The sequence below is a fragment of the Leopardus geoffroyi genome, chromosome B1 (genome assembly GCF_018350155.1).
Source record: "Leopardus geoffroyi isolate Oge1 chromosome B1, O.geoffroyi_Oge1_pat1.0, whole genome shotgun sequence".
Lineage (NCBI taxonomy): Eukaryota > Metazoa > Chordata > Mammalia > Carnivora > Felidae > Leopardus > Leopardus geoffroyi.
The window spans coordinates 49,359,095-49,375,391 of NC_059327.1; the positions used below are offsets into that span (position 1 = coordinate 49,359,095).

At 38.6% G+C, this 16,297-nt stretch overlaps 1 long non-coding RNA gene and 1 pseudogene across 1 annotated transcript in view; both read right to left on the minus strand.

Annotated features, from left to right (window-relative positions):
* Nucleotides 1-891: 891 nt before the first annotated feature.
* LOC123582827 overlaps nt 892-16,297 on the minus strand; it is a 55,259-nt gene continuing 39,853 nt past the window's right edge. Inside the window, exon 5 of the long non-coding RNA XR_006704593.1 lies at nt 892-1,209. This is a non-coding gene — a long non-coding RNA (uncharacterized LOC123582827). The remainder of the gene's footprint in view (nt 1,210-16,297) is intronic.
* LOC123582822 lies at nt 8,726-10,246 on the minus strand (annotated as a pseudogene).

Genomic DNA, 16,297 nt, shown 5'->3' on the forward strand with positions numbered 1-16,297 from the left:
ATACACATCAACACAATTTATCATTGGTGATGTTGACCTTGATCATTTGGTTAAGGTCATGCCCACGAGGATTCTCCACTGTAAAGTTACTGACTTTTCCCTTTCTACACTCAATTTTTTGGAAGTGAATCACCAAGTCTAGCTCACATTCAAGAGTAGGGGAATTAAGATCCACCTCCTGGAAGGAGGAGAATCCACATATATAATTTGGTATTCTCTTTAAGGAAGATTTGTCCCTTCTCCTCCATTTATTTCTTTAGTCATTTATATCAGTATAGATTAATGGATAGTTACTTTATTCTTTGTGTTATAATCCATTACTATCATTTTTTGTTATTGTTCAAAATTTTCTAACTTTGGCCATTGGGAGTGCTTTCAGTTGGCTCCTGTGTCCCTTTGACACTCCCCCATCCTTCATCCCTTCTTTCTTTCTTTTTCTGCCTTTCTTTCTCTTTCTTTCTTTCTTTCTTTCTTTCTTTCTTTCTTTCTTTCTTTCCTTTTTTCCCTCTGTTTTTCCCCACCACTCTTCCCCCAACCTCCAATTTCTATTTCTCTCTCTCCATCTCTCTTCCTTCCTTACTATTTCCTTACTTTCTTATTTCTTTAGTGAGAACTTCCTTACTTCCCTGCTTTCAAGATGCTCTAAGCTCATTTTGTATTTCTCTGCCCAGTTCTATCAAGGGTAATTTTGATATTAAGATTTTAAATACACAGAGAACAGGATACAAAGCAGCCATAGTTCACAATATTGATACTGTTGAAGTAATTAGTATGGAATCCACATAATGTGTTTTGGGGGGGAAAAGGTGACATTCTATCTGCCTTTGTTGGGAAAGTATCAGATAACTCTATGCAAGATGAATTCACATATGAAGAAAGAAGTGACATTGATTCAGTTCCAGAATTAAGCTGACTTCTGGAATTCTTCCTTCTTTTTAATTCATTCATCTCATCCTGACACTCATTTTCATATTCACACAATTTTTCCAGGACAAACATCCAACTAGAAGAAATATTTTATAAAGATCATCTTAAGAGGCGTTGTCTAGGTAATTTCCAGAAAGGAAATGGGTATGATGCATGTGCCATCTGCCTGGATGAATGTGGAGATGGGACCAGCTCAGCAAACTTCTCAGTTTCCATATTTATCACTGCAAACGTGTAGTTGTAGACTCTTGGGTAAACACATCCAAAAACAAGTTGTCTCATCTGTAAACAAACAAACAAACAAACAAAAGGGTGCCTTCTCAGAAAAATTGACTGTAACACAGAGGGGTCATGAACCCTCCAAGCACACCCCATAGACCTTTAGCCTGGGTCAGAATCTAACTGTTGTGGGCTGAACTGTATCTTCCCAAAATTCATATGTTGAAGTTCTAATCCTATTACCTCTGAATGTGGGGGTGCCTGGGTGGCTCAGTTGGTTAAGCATCCGACTTCGGCTCAGGTCATGATCTCGTGGTCGGTGAGTTCGAGCCCTGCGTCTGACTTTGTGCTGACAGCTCAGAGCCTGGAGCCTGTTTCAGATTCTGTGTCTCCCTCTTTCTCTCTCCTCCCCCATTCATGCTCTGTCTCTTCTCAAAAAAATAAATAAACGTTAAAAAAAAAAAGATTTATATTACCTCTGAATGTGACTACATTTGGAGATGGAATCTTTAAAGGTGTAATTAAGGTGAAAGAGGTCATCCGAGTGGGCCTTACTCCAATGACTGGTGCCTTTATAAGAGATTAGGGGGCGCCTGTGTCTAACTCTTGGTTTCAACTCAGGTCATAATCTCACAGTTCATGAGGCCCAACTCAGGTCATAATCTCACAGTTCATGATTTGAGCCCATATTGGGCTCCTTGCTGTCAACACAGAGTCTACTTTGGATTCTCTCTCTCCCTCCCTCTCTCCCTGCCCCTCCCCTGCTCACTCTCTCTCTCTCTCAAAATAAATAAACTTTAAAAACTAGATAGATTAGATAGATGATAGATAGATAGATAGATAGATAGATAGATAGATAGATAGATAAAGGACACAGACACACACAGAGGGAAGACCAACTAAAGACATACAAAGAAGACAGCCATCACCAAGCCAAGGAGAGAGGCCCGCCTGCCCACACCTTGATTTTGGACTTTCAGCCTCCAGAACTCTGAGACAATAAATTTCTGTTGTTGAAGCCACCTAGTCTCTGGTACTATAAAAGGGCAGCCTAAGCAAACTAATACACTAGTCATTTGGGGCTAATCCTGCTCTTAACAGAATATGAGAGCATACTCAGTCTGCGAGGAAGATGACGTGGAAAATTCCAACAGTATTGAAAAAAACACAAAAGTAATAAATTCAATGTCATGGTCCAGCCACATCCCAGTGGGGGAGCAAGATGACAGTGTAGGAAACACTAACCTTCAGAGGCTGATCAACTTATCTCCCTTTAAAATGTTATTTAGAAATATCATTTGATTTTTTCCCCCTTCAAGTGTTTCTATAAAATAATTTGCATTAGCATTCCATAGTTTAATTAGATTATTGAAAGAGGAGTTTTGATTAGGTGTTTAACAGTAGGAATATCCTTCATTTCAATATTAAGTATCTTTTTCAAATAGTCTTTATTTTTTAGAGCAGTTTTAGGTTCACAGGAAAACTGAGTAAAAACGGCAGAGCAATCCCACACATGCAAAGCCTCCCCTATTATGGGGAGTGGTACACCAACAGAATGGTACATTTGTTACAATTGATGAACCTCCATTGGCACACATAAGCCACACTGATCACCCAAAATACACAGTTTACATTAGGGTGCACTCTTGGTGTTGTACATTTTATGAGTTTGGACCATCATATATACTGACATATATCCATCATTACAGTATTTATTGCCCTGAAAATCCTCTGTTTTATCTATTCATCCCTCCCTCTTGCTAATCCCTGGCAATCACTGATCTTTTTACCTGTTTCCATAGCTTTGCCTTTCCAGAATACCATATAGTTGGAATCACATAGAGTATGTAGACTTTTCAGATTGGCTTATTTCAGTAATATACATTTAAGTTTCCTCCATATCTATTATGGCTTAATAGCTCATTTCTTTTTAGCACTAAATAATATTCCATTGTCTAGATGTACCACAGGTTATTATCTATTCCCCTACCAAAAGACATCTTGGTTGCTTTCAAGTTTTGGCAGTTGTGAATAAAGCACTTTTACATATCTGTGTGCAGATACCTGTGTAGACATGAGTTTTCAACTCCTTTGACTAAATACCATGGAGTGATTGTTGCATATCATATGGTGAGAGTATGTTTAGTTTTGTAAGAAATTTCCAAACTGTACTAAGTATAATTTAAACTAAGTATAAGTAAACAGTCAAATATAGCCAAAAAGTGTTTGCAAATGCTTAGTAGGGCTTGTATATAAGACCTAGATCAGATATACAGAGACTTTTTTGCATATGGGTCCATCTGCTTAGCCTAAGCCAATGTCCACCACAATAAAAAAGAAAATCACCTGGATTCATTGAGTTGGAAACAATTTGTTCCAGGATTTCCTGAAATTGCCATCATTCAGGAAAGAAAGCAAACTAATTTAGTCTTTTTCTTCAATGGAACACTACAAAGAAAAAGAAATATGCTCAACAGGTGTCTTTCTCTTTTCTGTTCCCAAAGCAAGAACAGCCTGTGGTTGGGGCAGATCTGGAAATAGTAATTTAAAGAAGGTTTTAAGTACTATTTATTGTGTTATGCATGAGTTTGATTCAGCAGGTAAGCGAACACACTCTGGCCTTTATCTCCTAAACTTCAGTACCCTTAAGCATTCTATGGGTGTCATCAAAGTACAAGATGGACACTACTGGGAAATTCAGAACTTCAGCAACTGATCTGTTGTACCTCCAGCTAAAGCATATTGAACCATCAGCTTACCTGTGTACAGGCAAATTACACATCTTGAGTATCAGATTTGAAAGTGAGTACTTATGTTTAACAGAACTTGTGATGTATCTAAACAATATATTTTCAAAAACTAAATTGTTGTGTGCAATTGTAATGGTGCAAGGTACATATGTGTGTTTAATCAAAACGCCAAGAATTTTTAATATGGCTGTTTGAGGCCACATACAATAAATGCATGTTTTTCACTATAAGTGGAACTTTAGATTTTAAAAGTTTTTTAATGTTGATTTATTATTTTGAGGAGGGGGGAGAGGCACAGGGAGAGGCAGAGAGAGAATCCCAAGCAGGCTCTGTGCTGACAGCACAGAGCCCCAGGCGGAGCTCAATCCCATGAACCATGAGATCATGACCTGAGCCGAAATCACAAGTCGGATGCTCAACCATTGACCCACCCAGGTGCCCCTAGAATTTTAAATTTTTAATAAAATGTCAGATTCATTCTATATCCTCTAAGTTCTTACTCTATGATAGCGATATAGGAGTGAGATAGGAGGCTTCTGCCTCCATTTTAGCTGAATGTTGAATTTTTTCCCTGAGCTATTTGGAGATCAACCAAAATGAATCTTCAGTGCACCTCAGTGAAGTCCACTTAAAGCACTCATTCTCCTACAGCGTTAGTTTAAAGAAGCTGGGCTTTCATTTCAATGTCAGTTCAATGCCACAGAATAGGTTATAAACAGCCAGAGATGCTGTAAGGGGTCAAATGCTCAGGGTTCTAGCCTCTGCTTTCCCTGTGATGCCCACAGAGAACAGGGTTTATGGGAGCCCCACTAGGAGCCAGGCCAGTTTTCTCTCTCTCCCCTGCATCAGTGAGGCACGTAGGAAAGTGCCTGCAATTCCACAGAGACTGACACTGGGCTATAAAGATCAAGACACACAAACAAAAACTAAACTCTCTATATATTAAAGCAAGCAGAAATGGATCTTAGTAAGAGGAGAGAGCTTCAGGGGGCACTATGGACTCTCCTTAGGTACATTTGAAGTTCCTGAAATTGGGCAATTTTGTTCCTCACGTGTGTGGTTGGACAATTTCCCCCACAAAACAAAACCAAGAATAAATAGGGTTTAGAAACCAACAGAATCTTCTGCATCTCTTCCTCAGGAAAGATGTCATTAAGGAATATTTGTTTTTGTTTGTTATTGTCCTGCTATTATTTTCACCTGTGAGCCTTTGCTTTGCAGGCCAGGAAATCCCAGGCTGATGGGATTTCCACTCGCCCCAATGGAAAAGGAGTGATGGAGAAACTGGAGAGAACATTGAGGTTTACAAAACCCCAGTTAAATTCTTCACACACTGAGAGTTATGCAGACCTCTGTTCCTTCCGAAACAACAAAAAAACTGGACAAAATACATGAAAAATGATTTTCAAGAGAGTGGACATCAGGTAGGGAAGGAGTGCTCTCCGAGATAGGAAATAGACAGGTAAGCCCTACAATTGCCCCCAGATAAGGCCTTGGGACAGTTTCCAAGTCATGGTGAAGGGTGGGGGATCAGATAAAACCTAGTAGACCTCCTAAATTGGAAAGACAGATCAGAGAATCTAGAGAGGCCAAGGAGGCTAGAGTTTGTAGGACACAGAGCTGTACAGGAAGAGAACTCTGGAGCTCTGCACAGGGTCTCCCACAAGTATTCAGCAAAGCATTGATAGTGCACACAAGTGAGGAAACTACTCAGGCCACCTGACAGGATTAGAGGGAACAGTGCCCAGTGATTACACTCTGCTGGGAATAGGGCCTGGTATTAATGGCAAATTGGATACCAAAGCTGGACAGTAATAATTTCAGATGATGGGGTGCCCCCAAAGCAGTACCCACTTTTAATCAAAACCCTTATATGGGGCTGTGCCCCCAAAGAAAGAATACATGGCTTGGGAACCAAGGAGTGACATCACTTACCACCGCATTCAGTAAGCCACATAGGGAATTTGTGCTTCCTGTCCTCACAACTCTGGGCTCTTCAACTCCTGGTTCCCAAAGGAAGAACACCTCTTCCAGGAGACATAGCAAAAAATCCCTTCAAGTTTAAGCTGTGACTGCCACCTGTGTATCTCAGCAACTTGAGCCAAAAGACCACCAGGGAAGAAGGGGAGACACCAGTCTGGCAGGGCTATTATGTTTTTAGGTACAATTGACACATAACATTATATTCATTTCAGGTGTACAACATAATGATTCTATAACTGTATTCACTGCAAAATAATCACCACAATAAGTCTAGTTACATCCATTGTTAGACAAAGTCACAAAATTTTTTCGTGACTAGAACATTTAAGATTTACTCTCCTGGCAATTTCAAATATGCAATACAATATTATTGACTACAATCACCATACTGAGCATTACATCCCATGACTTATTTATTCTATAAATGGAAGTTTGTATCTCTTGACTGTCTTCACCCATTTCACATACTCCCTAACCCTCAGGGTCCCCTCTGCCAACCACCATTCTGTTCTCAGTATTTATGAGTTTTGATTTCTCATTTGTTTTTTTAGACCACATATAAGCAAAGTCATATGGCATTTTTCTTTCTCTGTTTGACTTACTTCACTTAGCATAATACCTTCTAGGTTCACCCATGTTGTTTCAAATGGCAAGATGTAACTTTTTATGGCTAAGTAGTATTCCATCATATGGAATCTTCTTTATCCACTCATTCGTTAGTGAACAATTAGGTTGTTTCCATATCTTGGCTACTGTAAATAATGTTGGCTGCAAAGGTCAGAAGGGTGCATATATCTTTTTGAATTACTGTTTTAATTTTCTTTGGATAAATACCTAGAAGTGGAATTGTTGGATCATATGCTAGTTGTATTTGCAACTTTTTTATTTTCTATAGTGGCTGCATCAATTTATATTTCCACCGACAATGTACAAGAGGTCCCTTTCCCCATATCCTCACCAATACTTGTTATGTCTTATTTTCTTGATATTAGCCATTCTAATAAGTATGAAGTAATATCTCATTGTGGTTTTGATTTGCATTTCTCTGATGATTAGTGATGTTGAGCATCTTTTTATGTGCATGTTTGTAATATGTGTGTCTTCTTCAGAAAAATGACTATTCAGATCCTCTGCCCAATTTTTAATTGTTTGGGATTGTTTGTTGGTTTTTTTTTTTTGTGATTGAATTGTATGAGTTCTTTATACATTTTGGATATTAACCTTTATCAGATATGTTATTTGCAAATATCTTCTGCCATTTAGTAGGTTGCCTCCTCATTTTATGGATGGTTTCTTTTGCTGTTCAGAAGATTTTGGTTTGATATAGCTACACTTGTTCACAGCTGAGTTTGAACAATGTGGAGGTTAGGGCGCTGACACCCTACACAGTAGAAAATCCATCCATGTGTGGATTTTTTTGGTCCCCAAAAATGTAACTACTAACAGCCTACTGTTGAGTGGAAGCCTTAATGATAACATAAATAGCTGATTAATACTTACTTTGTATGTTTGTATACATGTATACTATATTTTTATAATAAAGCTAGAGAAAAGAAAATCATAAGAAAGAGGGCACCTGGGTGGCTCAGTAGGTTAAGCAACCAACTCTTGATTTTGGCTCAGGTCATGATTTCATGGATCGTGAGATCGAGCCCCATGTCAGGCTCTCTGCTGACAGTGTGGAGGCTGCTTAGGATTCTCTCTCTCTCCCTCTCTCTCTGTCCCTCTCCAATGTGGGCTTGCTCTCTCTCTCTGTCTCTGAAAATAAACATTTTAATAAAAGAAAATCATAAGAAAGAGAAAATACATTTATAGTACTGTACTGTGTTTATTGAAAAAAATCCATGTGTAAGTGGACCCATGCAGTTCAGAGTTAACTGTACTTTTGCTTTTGTTGCCTTTTGCTTTTAAAGTCAGATTCAAAAAATCATCTCTAAGACCAATGTCAAGGAGTCTACTGCCTTTGTTTTCTTCTAAAAATTTTATGGTGTTTGGTCTTACATTCAAGTCTTTAGTCCATTTTGAGTTAATTTTTGTACATGATGTAAGATAGTCTAGTCTTCTACTTTTGCATGTGGATGTTCAGTTTTCCCAACATCATTTTTTGAAGAAACTGTCCTTCCATATTGTATATTCTTGGCCCCTTTATTGTAAATTAATTGACCATATCTATGTGGGTTATTTCGAGGTTTTTCTATTCTGTTCAATTGATCTATGTGTCTGTTTTTCTGCCAATATCATACAGTTTTCATTACTATAGTTGTGTCATTTAGTTCAAAAACAGGTGTCATGATGCCTCCCGCTTTGTTAGCCAAGATTTCATTATCTATTTGGGGTCTTTTCTCGTTTCATATAAATTATAAGATTGTTCCAGTTCTTTGTAAAATGCTTTTGGAATTTTGATAGAGATTCCACTGAATCTGTAGATTGCTTTGAGTAACATAGATATATTAACAATATTAATTTTTCTGATCCATAAGCATGGAATATCTTTCCATTTATGTGTGTCTTCTTCAATTTCTTTCATCAATGTCTTATAATTTTCAGTGTATAGGTCTTTCATCTCCTTGGTTAAATTTATTCTTAGGTTTTATTTATTTATTTATTTATTTATTTATTTATTTATTTTAGGAGGAGCTCGCTTTATCGGGGGGAGGGCACTGCATGTGGCCAACAGATGAAGGCAGCCTGGTGGGCATTCTACACATAACCCTTAGAAATGTACACAGGAGGTTTTGCTAAGAAAGATCAACTGGAACATGGGTTCCTCTGGACAACTTCCCCAACCTCATCCCTCTAAAGAATCGGGACACTCCCGACCACTTCCTTGAAGGCAAATGTGGTTGCTACAGGTAGAGCCCCTCAGGGGTACCTTCTTGTTTTTTATGAAGAACAGTTTCTTTAGATTTTTTGAAGTCTTCATTTGCTACTTTTATTCTATGTTCTCTCAAGGCCATCAGACCAGCTTCTGTACAGATTGCCTTGATGCCGGCCCCAGAGAGGTCATCTTTAGCCATGATAAAGTCATCCAGGGTTACATCATCAGCCAGCGTCATCCTGCTTATGTGGATCTGAAAGATGTGCTTCATAATCTTTTCATCTGGCGGGGAACTCATTTTTCCTGTCAATGTGGCCTGGTCTGATAAGTGCTGGATCCAAAGTTTCTATTCAGTTTGTGGCTATGATAACTTTCACATCACTCCTTGAATCAAATCCATCCAACTGGTTCCACAGTTCCAACATTGTTCATTAAATTTCTCTCTCACCACCAGAATTTGAGTACTATCTTTTTGTTCCAATAGCATCAATTTCATCAATAAACACAATGGATGGCACGTGTTCTTCTGCAACTTGAAACAATTCCCAAATGAGTTTGGGCCCATCACCTAGGTACTTCTGAATAAGTTCAGAGCCAACCACTCTTAGGGCAGTGACTAAGGTTTGGTTTGCTACTGCTTTGGCTAATAAGGTTTTACTTGTGCCAGGTGGACCTTAGAGAATGGCCCCCTTTGGGGGCTTTATACCCATCTCTTCATAATATTCAGGATGAGTGAGAGGAAGCTCCATAGAGCCTTAATTTCTTGGATTTGGTTGTCCAACCCACAATATCAGCATAGATTTCCTGGGGGACCTTTTCTAACTTCATTACTGTGACCAAGGGATCCGTGTCATCCATGAGCACCCCTATGATGGCATGCACCTTGTGGTTGAAAAGGACCGGCAGCCTGGTTCCAGCAGATCCTTGTCTACAAAGTAAAGAATGCTGACATAGTGTTCTGAGCCCACAGATGTGTACACGATGATCCACATGGTTGTCATCAATGATCCCTTCCAACGTTCCTACCGACTTTGGGGTCCCCCTCAGATCACCCACTTTTGATCTTTCTTCCTCTTGCTTTTCTTCTAAAGGTTTCATTTGTTCCTGAATTCTAATGAATTCTTCCTCCATGAGAACACAGTCTTTAATTCTAACTTCAGTAATTTTAACCAGCAGAGTGTGAGGTGTCACCAGTGGCAGCTTGCTGGCAGCATCTGGTCCCTTTGTTTTCTTCTTCTTTTTCCCCGCTCTAGTTGGTACAGAATGTTCCTATTTCTTTTTTATGTTTATTTATTTTTGAGAGAGAGAGAGAGCATGAGTCAGGAGGGAGACACAGAATCCGAAGCAGGCTCCAGGCTCTGAGCTGTCAGCACAGAGCCCGATGTGGGACTTGAACTCATGAACTGCGAGATCATGACCTGAGCTAAAGTCAGACACTTAACCCACTGAGCCACCCAGGCGCCCCAGGAAGTTCATATTTCTTTTTCTTGTCCTTGTCATCCTTCTTGCCACCTCCAGGGCCATGACCACCACTCTGACTCTGACGCATCTTGCTTCAGCCATTCAAACGGGTATTTTATTCTTTTTGATGCAATTAAGATTGTTTTCTTAATTTCTCTTTCTGATAGATGGCTCAGTGTTAGTGTATAGAAACAGTAGATTTTATATATTGATTTTGTATCCTGTGACTATACTATGAATTTGTTGAATAGTTCTGACAGTTTTTTCATGGAGTTTTTATGAATTTCTATATATAAAACCATGTCATCTGTAAATCATGCCATCCTTTCTGATTTGGATGCCTTTTATTTCTTTTTCTTGCTTAATTTCTCTGATGAGATTTTCCAATACTGTGTTAAATAAAAGTAGTGAGAGTGGGCATCCTTGTCTTGTTCCTAACTAGAGGAAAAGCTTTCAGCTTTTCACCATTTTGCATGTTAGCTGTGGGCTTATCATATATGGTCTTTATTATCTTGAGGTACATTCTTATATATCCATTTTGTTGAGTTTTTATCATAAATGAATGTTGAATTTTGTCAAATTCTTTTCTTCATATATTGAGATGATCATGTGATTTTTATCCTTCATTTTGTTGTTAATGTAATACATCATGTTGATTGATTTGTTGAACCATCTTTGCATCCCTGGAATAAATTTCACTTGATCATGGTGTATGAGCTATTTAATGTATTGTTGAATTCAGTTTGCTAATATTTTGTTAGGATTTTGCATCTATATTCATCAGAGACATTAATTAGCCTGTAATTTTCTTTTTTGTGGTGTTCTTATCTGGTTTTGGTCTGGCAGGCTAATTGACACTGATCATTAGTAGGATATGTCTGCTGTGATAAAATGGAGGGAGAAAGGATCCATTTGGGTGCATTTCCTTTGTTCAGTTTGGATAGAAAATGGACAAGTGTGGGGGGGAGCTAAGGTGACGGAGTAGTAGAAGGACCTTGGGTTTGCTTGTCCTTTGAACACAGCCAGATAAATAACAAATCATTCTAAATACCCAAGAAATGAAACTGAGGACTGACAGAACAAACTGCACACCTAGAGGGAGAAAAGAGGCCACATCATGGAAGGTAGGAGGTGTGGAGACATGTTTTGGGGGAGAAATGGATTGTGGGTGCTGCAAAGGGGAGAGAGCCCTGGTCATGGAGAGAGAAAAGAGAGAAAGAAGAGGGGAGTGCACAAAAGATCACACAAGGAAAACACTTCCACAAAGTCATTGACTGGGAAAATAAGAGGGGCTGATTTTTATGAGTTTTTGCAACCAGTGGGGCTTAAAAGCTGTAGTTTTAGAAGTCCTGGTGTAGAGCCCTGAAGGTGCTGCAGTGCTCCTGTAGAGAAGGCAGGCAAGTAACCTGGGGGCAGAGGGCATAATCGTCTGAGGATCGTCTGAGATGCACTTGGAGAGAAGATTCCTCCTTCTTGGAGCACATCTGAGAGAGGTGGCATTGCCTCTCCAGGGACAAAGTAGCTGGCTAGCACCATTTCTCTCCCCTGCCCCTCAGCATAAATTAACTTCAGTAAACAGGACAGTGCCAACGCTGGCTGCTTAATCTGCTTACACTAAACCCCCCTGTACTATCCTGGCAATGCTTTTCTTGGGCAAGTGTGCCTAAGAACCAGTGCAGTGGGTCCCTTCCCCCAGAAGACCAGCACAAACTCCCACATGCAACATGTCTACTGACCATAGAATTCTCCAAAGTTTCAACTCTAGTGAAAATAGTATCATATCTCTTTTAACAATTATACCAGAGCACACCTAGTTAAAACACACCATACTCTGGCCATGATCCAAACATTCCCCACCATCAGCAAGGATAAACTCTGCAGAGGACTGACCCGAGGAATAGAGCAGCAATAACACAATAGCAGAATGCACACAACATACACCAGAGACAGTTCCTGAAGTGCTAGGCATTATATAACCTATAAGTGTGGATATTATATAACTTCTTCTTCATAAAGCCATTACTCTCAGGATCAGGAAACATAACAGGCTTTCCTAACACAGAGAAGAATACAGAGACCTAGATAAGATGCAAAGACAGAGAAATTCATCCCAAAAGAGAACAAGAAAAGGTCATGGCCAGGGATCTAATCAAAACAGATATAAGTAATATGCCTAATCCAACATACCTAGATTGATTTAAAGCAACAATCTTAATACTAGCTAGACTTGAGAAAAGCATAGGAGGCATCAGAGATACCCTTACCACAAAGATAAAAGAGCTTAAAACCAATCAGGCCAAAATGAAAAATGCAATAACCGTGATACAAAACTGACCACAATGAGGAATGAATAAGTAATATAGAAGATAGAATTATAGAAAATAATGAAGTTGATCAAAAGAGGGAAAGAAAATCTTGGATCATGAAAGTAGACTCAGGGAACTCAATGACTCCATGAAATGTAATAACATTTGTGTTATAGGGGTCTCAGAAGAAGAAAAGAGAGAAAAGGGGGCAGAAGATTTATTTGAGGAAATTATAGCTGAAAACTTCCCCAATCTGGGGAAGAAAACAGACTTCCAAATCCAGGAGGCACAGAGAATTCCTATCAAAATCAATAAAAGCAGGCCAATGCCGAGACATATTGCAATTAAATTTGCAAAATATAGAGATTAAAAAAAAATCCTAAAATCAGCAAGACAAAAGAAGTCCCTAACTTGTAGGGGAAGACCAGTAAGGCTAGAAACAGATCTGTCCACAGAAATTTGACATGCCAGAAGGGAGTGGCATGCTATATCATGTGTGCTGAATGGGAAAAATCTGCAGCCAAGAATACTCTATCCAACAAAGCTATCATTCAGAATAGAAGAAGAGATAAAGAGTTCCCAGACAAAGAAAAACTAAAGTAGTTTATGACCACTAAACCAGCCCTACACAAAATATTAAAGGGGACTCTTTGAGTGGAAAAGAAAGACCAAAAGCAACAAATACTAGAAGGAACAGAGAAAATATCCAGAGACAATGACAAAACAAGTAATTAAATGGCACTAAATTCATATCATTACTCTGAATTTAAACGGACTAAACGCTTCAATCAAAAGACATAAGCCGTCAAAATGGATTTAAAAAAAAACAAGGCCCAACTATTTGCTGCCTACAAGAGATTCATTTAAAAAAAATTTTTTTAATGTTTATTTATTTTTGAGAAAGAGAGACAGAGAGTGAGTGGGGGAGGAGCAGAGAGAGAGAGGGAGACACAGAATTGGAAGCAGGCTCCAGGCTCTGAACTGTCAGCACAGAGCCTGATGCGGGGCTCGATCTAATGAACCATGAAATCATGACCTGAGCCAAAGTAGGACGCTTAACTGACTGAGCCACCCAGGCACTCCAAGAGATTCATTTTAGACCTAAAGACATCTGCAGATTGAAAGTCAGACGATGGAGAAATATTTATCATGCAAATGAATGTCAAAAGAAAACCAGAGTAGCCATATTTATATCAGACAAATCAGGTTTTAAACCAAAGATTGTAACAAGAGATGAAGAAGGGCACTACATCTTAATAAAGGGGTTTATCCAACAAGAAGATCTAACAATTATAAATATTTATGTCCCCAACTTAAAACACCCAAATATATCAATCAATTAAGCACATACATAAAGAAACTCATTGATAATAATACAATAACAGTGGGGAACTTTAATACCCCATTTACATCAGGGAACAGAGATTCTAAGCAGAAAATCAACAAGGAAACAAGGGCTTTGAATGACACTCTGGATGAGATGCACTTAACAGATATATTCAGAACATTTCTTCCTAAAGCAGCAGAAAACACATTCTTTTTGAGTGCACAGGGAACGTTCTCAGAATAGATCACATACTAAGTCACAAATAAGGCCCCAACAAGTACAAAAGGATTGAGATCATACCATGCATATTTTCTGACCACAATGCTATGAAACTAGAAAAAAATTGGAAAGGCCACAAATACATGGAGGTTAAAGAACATCCTACTAAAGAATGAATGGGGGTGGGGTGCCTGGGTGGCTCAGTCAGTTGAGCATCCAATTTCGGCTCAGGTTCTGATTTTGCAGTTTGTGAGTTCAAGCCATACATCAGGCTCTGTGCTGACAGCTCAGAGCCTGGAGCCTGCTTCAGATTCTGTGTCTCCCTCTCTCTCTCTGCCCCTCCCCCATTTGTGTTCTATCTCTCTCACTCTCAAAAATAAATAAACATTAAAAAAAAATTTTTTAATAAAAAAAAAGAATGAATGGGTCAACCAAGAAATTAAACCAGAAATTTTTTAAATACACGGAAATAAATGAAAATTAAAATATGAGTCAAAAACCTTTGGGATGCAGCAAAACAGTCATAAGAGGGACATATATAGCAATACAGGCCTACCTCAAGAAGCAAGAAAAATCTCAAATATATAACCTAACCTTACACCTAAAGAGCTAGAGAAAGAGCAACAACTGAAGCCTAAAGCCAGCAGAAGAAAGGAAATAATAAAGATTAGAGTAGAAATAAATGATACAGAAACTAAAAAAACAGTATAACAGATCGATGAAACCAGGAGCTGGTTCTTTGAAAAAATTAATAAAATTAAAAAACTCCTAACCAGACTCATCAAAAATAAAAGAGAAAGAACCCAAATAAATAAAATCACTAATAACAGAGGAGAAATAACAAACACCACCACAGAAATACAAACAAATTATAAGAGAATATTATGAAAAATTATATGCCAACAAATTGGGTAATCTAGAACAAATGGATAGATTCCCAGAAACATATAAACTACCAAAGCTGAAATAGGAAGAAACAGAAAACTTGAACAGACCAGCAAATTCAATAACCAGCAAAGAAATTGAATCAGTAATCAAAAACCTCCCAACAAACAAAAGTCCAGGGCCAGATGGCTTCACAGGGGTATTCTACCAAACATTTAAAGAGGTGTTAATACCTATTTTTCTCAAACTATTCCAAAAAATAGAAATGAAAGAAAACTTCCAAACTCATTCTATGAGGCCAGTATTTACCCTGATCCCAAAACCAGACAAAGACTCCACTAAAAAAGAAAACTAAAGGCCAATATCCCCAATGAACATGAATGCAAAATTTCTCAACAAAATACTAACAAATTGAATCCAACATACATTAAAAGAACCACTTACCACGATCAAGGGGAATTTATTCTTGCATTGCAAAGGTGGTTCAATATTCACAAATCAATCAGTGTAATATACCACATTAATAAAAGAAAGAATAAGAACCATATGAACTTCTCAATAGATGCAGAAAAAAAGCATCTGACAAAGTACATTATCCATTCTTGATTAAAACCCTCAACAAAGTAGGGGTACAGAGAACATACCTCAACATCATAAAGGCCATACAAAAGACCCACAGCTAATATGATCCTCAATGGGGAAAAACTATGAGCTTTTCCTCTACAGTCAGGAATATAACAGGGATGTCCACTCTCACCACTATTATTTATCAGAGCACTGGAAGTCCTAGCCTCAGCAATTAGACAACAACAAGAAATAAAAGAAGCAGGAAAAGACCTCTCTGACCTCAGCTGTAGCAATTTCTTACTTGACACATCCCCAAAGGCAAGGGAATTAAAAGCAAAAATGAACTACTGGACCTTATGAAGATAAAAAGCTTCTGCACAGCAAAGGAAACAACCAACAAAACTAAAAGGCAACCAACGGAATGGGGAAAGATATTTGCAAATGACATATCGGACAAAGGGCTAGGATCCAAAATCTATAAAGAGCTCTCCACACCCAAAAAACAAATAACCCAGTGAAGAAATGGGCAGAAGACATGAATAGACACTTCTCTAAAGAAAACATCCGGATGGCCAACAGGCACATGAAAGGATGCTCAACGTCGCTCCTCATCAGGGAAATACAAATCAAAACCACACTCAGATATCACCTCACACCAGTCAGAATGGCCAAAATGAAAAAATCAGGAGGCTATAGATGCTGGCGAGGATGTGGAGAAACGGGAACCCTCTTGCACTGTTGGTGGGAATGCAAATTGGTGCAGCCACTCTGGAAAACAGTGTGGAGGTTCCTCAAAAAATTAAAAATAAACCTACCCTATGAACCAGCAATAGCA